Source organism: Gopherus flavomarginatus, chromosome 4 (genome assembly GCF_025201925.1).
Source record: "Gopherus flavomarginatus isolate rGopFla2 chromosome 4, rGopFla2.mat.asm, whole genome shotgun sequence".
Lineage (NCBI taxonomy): Eukaryota > Metazoa > Chordata > Testudines > Testudinidae > Gopherus > Gopherus flavomarginatus.
In genome coordinates, this window is record NC_066620.1 from 117,078,522 (window position 1) to 117,088,060 (window position 9,539).

Genomic DNA, 9,539 nt, shown 5'->3' on the forward strand with positions numbered 1-9,539 from the left:
TAAACAAACTGGCCCTGCCCACCAGGGGGATTACCCTGGTGGGCTGCTTGCCAATCTGATCTAGACAGAGGTCAGATTTGAAGATGATGCCCAAGTTATGAGACTGATTGACTGGCTATGGTCTGTTTGCTGTTGCAGAGCTATGATTAGGTGTGGATGGAGCAGGAGATTTACAATCAGTGCACTGTCACTGATAATCTGTGAGATCCTGTTGGCTTCAACTGGTGCTGTGGGTGTACCTCTGAAAAGTCAGTCCATTAATTCCTTTCAGACTATTTTCCTATCAGCAAAATAATACTTATTTATCAGACAATGGTGTCATGGAGCTTAGTTAAATTCATGTTTTTAAGTAAAGCCCTTTGAAATCCATAGATGAAAGGAAGTGCAGAGGCGCAAGTATTGTCAAAAACTCAGATAGTAGAACCTATCAATTTGTAAATATTAATGTATTACACTGGTCTACAATTTTTGAGCAGTCATCTGCTTCAGAGATAAAATGTGATATTTATTATGTATTTTAATGTGCTGAATTCAGACATGACAAAACAACTGATTGGCTACTGTTTCTAAGATATTTAAGATTTTACATTTTATGTCTATGTATATTGTGTGGATAGTAGAGTTTTAATCATAAATTGTAAACCTAGGTCTTTTCATGTGTTTATGGTTGCTTTACATGATAATATTTCACCTGTCCTGTTTATGTAACACTTTAAAATCAGCAAAAGGGTTATATCAATAAAATTTATTATGAAACACAAGGCAAAAAACTATTATGTACATAGTTTAGTCCTATTCAGTGTCTACTCGGGGCTTCTTGGCTTGTCTCTTGTATTCATTAAATGGAGCATCTCTTGTCACTGTCCAGCAATAGTCTGCAAGCATTGATGGGCTCCATTTGCCCTGATAACCTGCCAGGAGATTCCACTGCTGTAGTCTGGAGCCCAAAAGCTCTGCCTTACTCTTGGGTAGTTCCAAATCCCTGACAAGGTCATTCAGTTCACCTTGTGTTATGAGGTGTGGTTCAGAGGAGGAGGATGGGAGAAAATGTGGGTCCTGTGACATTGATGGTTCAGGGCCAGAAGTTTCATCCTCTTCCTCTTCCTCGTCTGACTCAAGTGAGAATGATTCTGGTGCATCAGGAACCGGCAGTCCTTCTCTGTGAGGTACTGGGCATATAGCTGATGGAATGTTTGGATAATGCACAGTCCACTTTTTCTTCTTTGACACACCTTTCCCAACTGGAGGCACCATGCAGAAGTAACAATTGCTGGTATGATCTGTTGGCTCTCTCCAGATCACTGGCACTGCAAAAGGCATAGATTTCCTTTTCCTGTTCAACCACTGGCGAAGATTTGTTGCACAAGTGTTGCAGCATATGTGTGGGGCCCACCTCTTGTCCTGATCTCCAATTTTGCAGCCAAAAGAAAGGTGATAGGCTTTCTTAACCATAGTGATTATACTGCGCTTTTGTGATGCAAAAGTCACTTCACCACAAACATAGCAGAAGTTATCTGCACTGTTCACACAAGTACGAGGCATCTCTGCTCACTTTGGCTAAACAGAAATGTGTCCCTTTGCAAAATCAAACACTGACAAATAAGAGAGCATGACACTGTATGATTTCTAGAGCTGATATAGGGTAATTTGTTCAGCAGAGTGATGTAAGCTTTGTTATGATTGCATCATCTATGACTTCTAGGAATAATATGATGCAATTCATATCATGTATGATGCAATACCAGCTTCAGATTGCATCATTCATTGTTTTGCCTAAAAAGCAAGTACTGTCCAAACCCAGTCATAGATTTATTCATAGATCCATCAAAGATGTATTTTAGTCATTTCTGGTTTAAACTGAGATCCCTTCCCTTTATAACTCACTTATCCTCTGCCATTCCCAAGTCAAGGGTTGTATATACTGACCCAATAGCATATCTTGAAAACTAGAGCCGATCGACAATTTTAAGCATCATTTTCGTTCTCAGTGACCCAGAATTAGTAAAGTTGGACTACATTTATTTCAGAAGCATTTTGGCTGTAGAGCAATGTTACACACAATATACCTCTCTGTTTGTTCAGCACCTAACACAAAGGTGTCCTGGTCCATGTCCAGAGCTCCTAGAACTAAAGCAATACAAATAATAATAATAATAATATTCCTGAATGAGGCAGCATCACCACTGCATAAAAAAATCTCAGTTGTTGACACTAGTTGGAAACAAAATAATATATTGTTATTGCAATAATTTTCAATAACAATGAGACAAAATGTAGCACAGCCTCAGAGGACCAAATTTTCTCTCAAAAGAGACTTCAAGTAAGTAATTTGTCAGTGAAAAGTAATTGTACAAATGAATTTTTGGAGGTGAAGTATCCCAGCCTACTGTGCTTAACAAAGCTATAGCATATACTGCAGATACAGTACACTGCTTTAAGGTTAAATCCAAGACACACTGGCAATCTGGTTGGGTTGAGATCCTGCAGTGGCTCCAACATTAGTGAAACTCCATTGATTTCAGTAAGAGTCTGCCTGGGCGGCCCCCTGCACCCATATGAATCCCCCTTAAAGGCAACTGGGAACTGCCTGCGTGAAGTTGGTTGAGGGATCTGTTCCTAGTCTGTTTAGCAAATAAGATAAACAAATCTAGTCCACTGATCTTTTTAAAAAAAAATTTCATTTTTTGTCTGGCAAATCCTTCTCAAATGGAAGGAACTCAGCAATCATTCATGGGTTATTATTTTTATATAGACATATGAAGAAATTTGTTTAAGCAGCTTTCCTTCTCTTTTTTATAATAAATGTAATTCAACAAGTTGTTTCCTGTATTACATATCTATCACTGATCTGAATTCTATGGACGCATTAAGAGACATAAAGTGTATAAATATTTGCTGCACTGAGATAAGAAAAAGCCTTGATTTTTTTTTTTAATATTACATGTATCCCACTTGGATCACTGTGAGGATACTGCCATCTCTGAAGGTGTATCAGGAAAATATGATTGAATTTCTGAACTTTTCTGTGTTATTTCAGACACCTTAGCAAACTAACCGGGAAAAAAAAACCCAAAAAACCAAAACAGTCACCCCAGAAGAAAAGCAAATCAGTTCTTGTCAGTCAGAGCAGGAGGGCAGCTGAAAACTACACAAAGCTCTTCATTATTAGCGCATTAATGCATGCTAGATTAATACAAATTCAAAACTTTTCTGAGGATTGTCTCTGTCTATTGCTACAGTGACTTCACTTAGTCAGGAGTCTATCTGCATACAGAGGGGGGATGGAAAGTCACAATATGGTGCTTTGAAAGGAAAGAAAATTGCTCTTATTTTTGTTAGTATGTATTCTGAAGCTTATATGATCCAAATAATTTTCTGTGAAGTCTGTAAACTATGAAATGCTCTAAATTGCCATTGGCATTTTCAACTCTACTGCTAGCTCTCTGTTAAAGGGTGACTGTGCTCAGACTTGCATGATTACATATGGGGAGGAAACGAGGGGGGGAAGCCTATATTTTCCTAGTTAATAGCTTGATTAAAAAGTTCTATGCTTCAACATTAAGCACGCAATCCTGCAGACATCTAGCACTCAGATATTACTGTGATAAGCACAGCATAAGAACCCTTATAGACTAGGTTAGGAACACTTATGCATGTGTTATGTTTTACTACCATGAGTAGTCTTATTGAAATCAATGAAACTATTCATGACAGCGGAGCTAAGCATGTGCCTAAGTGTTTGTCAGATCAAGGCCCTAGTCTGTAGTTTGATTGTTAAACCAGTAATGAAGTAGGATACGAATGGGTTTGCCATTCTTGGCTACTTCTGGTGTGTCAATTTATCACTTTTTTTCAGTGTACTGGCCAAAATCAGAAATAGACTCAAAAATTGTGTTTGACTCCCTGAGTCGAAAGATTGTTTATATCAAACCATACAGTACTGCTTGGCACTTGTGAGGAACATATCCAAGGACTCCTAAAGACTGATATAAAGATGAATGAAATAAGCATCAAAACATTAACAGGAGGTACTACAAAAAAGTAGCATTGTACACATTTTACCAAAGAGGGGAGAGAGATGGTAAGTTCAAAATTGTCTAAAGGGTACATTAAGGGTACTTGAAACACTTACGGCCTGATTTTCAGGGGGGCAACACCTATAGCTCCCATTGATTTCAAACAGAGATTGTGATTTGTCACTGGATATTTGAGGCAGAGTTGAGAATAGACTTCTTGAAGAGAATCTCTTGACTTCTAGTATTTTGTGTAGAAGCCTATAAATGATTTATTATATTTAAAATGACTAAGAAAAAGTAATACTTCACAATTACAAGTTAATAGACAATGTACCTAATTCTGTTCCTTTTGAAATAGCTGAGAATAAGAAAATGAATAGAGAATCTGTTGTATGCTTTGAGTTATAACTGAAGCACTTGAATTAACTAAAAATGTTCAAATACAGCCTGAGATATAGAGCAAAGTATTGGCTAATTATGCTAGTGTTAAATCAGGATAATTCCACTGAAGTGAATGGAATGACTCCAGTTTTATACTGGTATGTGAGAAGAGAATCTGAACCTAATTATCTGCAAATCTCCTCCCACACTGCATATAGTTTCCACCCCCAGCTCTTCAGATCAACAGCTGTGTTAGTGAAAGGGATGAATGTAGCAGGAATTTGGTGTCCACTTTGAAACTTTTATACTATAGAATATGTGAAAAAATTCACACTGACAAATACAGTGAAAATCAAATTTTATGCTAGTTTAATGAAAATAATAAAATTATTACTTCTCTAGTACCTTCTATCCAAGTGTTTTACAAATAGTAATTAACTGGTGAAACATAAGTAGTATTATCCACTTTTTACCAAGCAACTGAGAAGTTAAGCCAATGACACAAGGGAAGTCAAGAACAGAATCCACACCTTTCTGTTCCTATGCCTGTGCTAGTTCCTAGACAATGCAGGTTCCATCCATGACAAATGGGATTTTTGTCTTTGTTCTGATTTTCCACCATATGGTTTTGGTGAAGATGGCAAAATTTCATCTTGAGCAAAAACGTGGAAACTTTGGATTTGTTCCCAACCAGAATGTATCCATTATTTTGTCATACAAAGTGTTTCTCACAGAATGGCAAAAATTCTCCTTTCACCAGTTCATGTGTTCCTCTAAAGCATGAAATATTTCAGCGGTTGTTTTGCATGGATCTTCATACAGTGGATGTGTGATTCATGCTTTTATGGTATTTTTCTTTAAGGAAATTACCTACCATCCCTATAAAGTATCCACTTTTTCTGTGTTCTTATAGCTCATATGCCATAGCCTTATATGTTGTTTTTTCTTTTGCAAGCAAGAAATAGAATAAAAGCAGATAATGAGCATCGCCCTCTAGGACCCTATTGCTATTGAATATGAGAAAATACTATGATTCTATGATTCTGTGAAACTTCAGAGATACAGATTCCTTTTTCTTCACTAAGATGTTAAATGACATTATATTGGATCATGATTAAATCAGCAAAAGATGATATCTTTGGAACACCCATTGTGAGTCATACTGGTATTAATCATCTCCAAGGTGATCTCAGTTACTATGGAAACTATGATGTTTGTTTGTGTTTCTAGCACTGGCTGGTCTCTGAAGTTTGGCAGTCTCCACATAGTAATAGAGCTGATTAGAAATGGTAAGTCTCTGTCATGAATTTTTCATTGCCGCTGTCAGGATGAATCCATCCTTTACAAGAATAGTTACTAATTAATAAATCCTATTTTGTGTTCAGATGGGAAAGGTTCTCTCAACCTGCCCTTTTGTAAGGCTCTTTATACTCCTTCAGGTTTGTTGTGGGGGGGTTAATCAAACAACACCATCTTTAACTAAACTTAGTTTATGAAAAGATGCAACCCATTTTTCTAATGACTTTTAGAACTATTGATATAATACAAATGGATATTCTTCCTAAATGGAAGCCCAACTTGAATCTTTCCCTCATATTTTATTCAATGCTATTCTCCAGCTTCCCAAGAAAACTGTATGAATAAAAGACTGTGCTATGGTGTGACTAAGGCCCTGTCTGCACTACAAATAAAACCAACTTAGGGCATCAGTTATAACACAGCTGTCCAATAACCCAGCTACAGCATGGTTAAAATGTGTAGAGTAGGTGCAAGCTGGCCATGTCTTCAGACATTCAAGGGTTAAAATCTTGAACCGTCTGTGTTTGTACTTAGGTCCCATGATTCAGTTATATTTGTAGCATAGATGAGTCCTGTCAGTGCTATCATTGTGCTCATTCACTTTGTGTTGTCAGTCAAGCCCCATCTATAATGTAAGTGTCTGTGATGCATTAAAACTGATAAAATCCAATTCTGACTAGTGACAGGTTTTATCCTCATATTCCTTAGGGGCGAGGGGAAGCATCATGTAACTTCCTGTAACCAGTAGAACCACTATGTAATTTGCTTTAATAAAAAAAGCAAAGCAGCACGTAGTAGGTAAAGTTTTACTATTAAATAATATGTACAAAACCTTAATGACCTATTGAGAATGGATCTTTCTCAGAGTTGGGAGGTGGCTAGAGTGCATTTCATTTTCATGTTTAAAAGGCATTTCTTCGTTTTGTGCAGACAGCTGCTTCACTTTCCTTTTTGGCAGGAAAGAGAAGGACAAAGCTGATACGGCCTGGCAGGTCAGTTCAGTTTGGATCAGCATCTAAAATCCCAATATTTATCTGTAGCTTATATAAGCCTTGCATCCACCTATTATTATTTAATATTATTTATACTATCATTGCACCCAGAGGCCCACATCAGAATCAGGGCTTGCCTGTGCTAGGTGTCATACAAACAGATAAAGACATGTATAAAACCTCTGCCCAGAAGAAGTTACAATCATCTCACATCCCTTCGCTGCTCCTAAAAGACCCTTTTCTGTCAATCCTTCCCCTTCCTTTTCTATAGAAGGCCTGTCCCATCCATCTAGGGTGCCCAGACAGCAAGTGTGAAAAATCAGGACAGAGGTGGGGGGTAATAGGAGCCTATATAAGAAAAAGATCTAAAAATCAGGCCTGTCCCTATAAAATCAGGACATATGGTCACCCTACATCCATCACCCCACCTCCGCCCTTTACCCCATCCTTGTATATCATTATTGGAGACCAGATTTTGCAAGGAAGTCAACAGTGCGCCTCATGGGCTCTGGTGTCTATCCTCATTGAACTCTTTGCAAGATGGGGCCTTGGTGATGAGATATCATAAGGGAGTTGGAAACAATACCAAAATGAGGGAAGGAAGAATAGAAGAAGGATGCAAAACATATGGGAAAGGAGAGTGAAAGAACAAGCAAGAAGATAATAGTTTTACTAAAGGAAAAGTAGCATTTTTTGTCTGGCCTCTGTTGTTGAAGGATCATTTTAATCAAACTAAATATTCAGCTCCTCTGCAGCCCTAACTAAATCAGATCAGTTTGCTTCTCTATTGTAAACAGTGCTCACTTACAAAATGGTACCTGAACAAAAATGTAAAGAAAAAACCTTTGGAATAAAAGGAGCTAAACTGACTAAAGTAAAAGCAAGTAAATATTTACTTCGAGAGAACTGAAGGAATTTTTGAAAGCACCCATATTAACATTGAAATAAAACACATATAGCAGTGCCAGAAACATGGTGGTTATTAGCAAATGCAGGTGACTTATACTATGCTGGTGACTCTTAGAAGTACAGATATATTTCATTCAAGATTTGTAATATAACAGTGTTCTAATCTTATAACAAGGGTCTGGGGAAACAAAATTAAAATAAGATTTAAATAGAGACATCTGTATTAAATAAGTTTTTATTCACTCTGTTTGAAATTACACATAAAAACATTAATATGAAAATTTTGAGAAATGTTTCACCATTATTCCATGGCTCTACAAATAACAAGCAGATAATAATAGGAAGATATAGAATTCAGCTGGAAAGAAGTTAATACAAAAGAAGTTGATTATTGAATCTGTTAATGAGGATATGGACATGAAATTGTTACCACAGCTTCAAAAATTTTAGAATATTTGTAATGATAAAATATGTCAAACAAAAATTGCAATGCACACAATTGAAAAAATTCAGGTTGACCCCATAGCATCACAGAAGGATCAAAATGACCAAAGATAATGTAGTCATGTGGAAAATGACGGGTGAACCAGAGCATTGGTTGATGAAATAATGGAATGATCTGAGGGGCCATGAGTACCTGAAGCCAAACTGAGAATCTAGCTTCTATGGAAAATTGAGTGACACTGCAATTAAAGACAAATATCTCCTACCAAAAACAGATGACGTTCTGGAATTTCTAGATACAGCAAAATATAATAGTCCTTCAGATTTATCAGCAGATAAAGATGATCTCAGTCATCAGCCTAAAACAACACTTGGACCATAGAAGGTATATATACACTTCATATAAAAAAAAATCTGTGACAGTGAGTCTGGGTCAGCTGATTTGGGCTTGCAGGGCTTCAGTGGTGGCGCTAAAAATAGCAGTATAGATGTTCGGACTAGGGCTGGAACCCAGGCTCTGAGAACATCCGAGCAGGGAGCATTTTTGAGCCACACTATTAGGACAATGAGCCACACTATTAGCATGACTTACGCCATGCTGCACAAGCCTACTTTCAGAATTTTTTCTTTAGTAGGACAGTTTTTTTTAGCATTTAGTTACCACAAACAAAGAAACCTGAAACCACCAAATTCATATCCATCTCATAAACTCAGATCTAAAATCCCAGGATCACTACAAGTTGGAACACTAGAAATGGTTGTCACAGCTTTTCCCTAGAAATAAATTAGGTGAGAGGACATTTTTTCTGTTCAAATGCAATGTAAAGGATTGTTTAAGAGGCAAAGAACCATAAGGGAAAATACAGCTTTAATCACATTTTTCTTAAATGTTTTTATATTGTTGCATGAAACTTTATTAATAGTATTGGTTGCATTTCAGACATCTAGGGTCAAAGTAAGGTTGTGCAATGCTTATACAATTAAAATAGTATGTACAAAGTCCATGATACAGGCTTCTAGGTGCTGTGATAATACAAATAATAAATAAGAATAATAAAGAGTTTGTGCCTGAAAATCAAGTTTCCAGTCTGTGTGTATGACTCACAGCTAACTACTTTTGTCCAGATCTTGCAGGGGAAGCCCCCTTGATACAAACACTATAAAACTGAAATAACAGTAGCCATGGAAGTGCATACTGACCCCTGTTGCATGGTGGGGGTATTGACCCAGATCATGTGACTAGGGCCAGGAAATAAAAGCCAGTTTCTTACCAGCACTCCATTTGCATTAGACACATATTATGGTCTTTGCTGTTTATTTCTATGTAATAGTCACTACAATGACCATTGCAGACAAAAGGTAATCATTCATAATTACAATCTTCCTCTTTTTTTCTTTCATAGTATAATAGACTTTCTATCACAATAGGCCTGATTTAATCTGCATTCCATGATTTTATGGATTAGTATCATTCCAAAAAGCAAGAGCAGTACAGGCA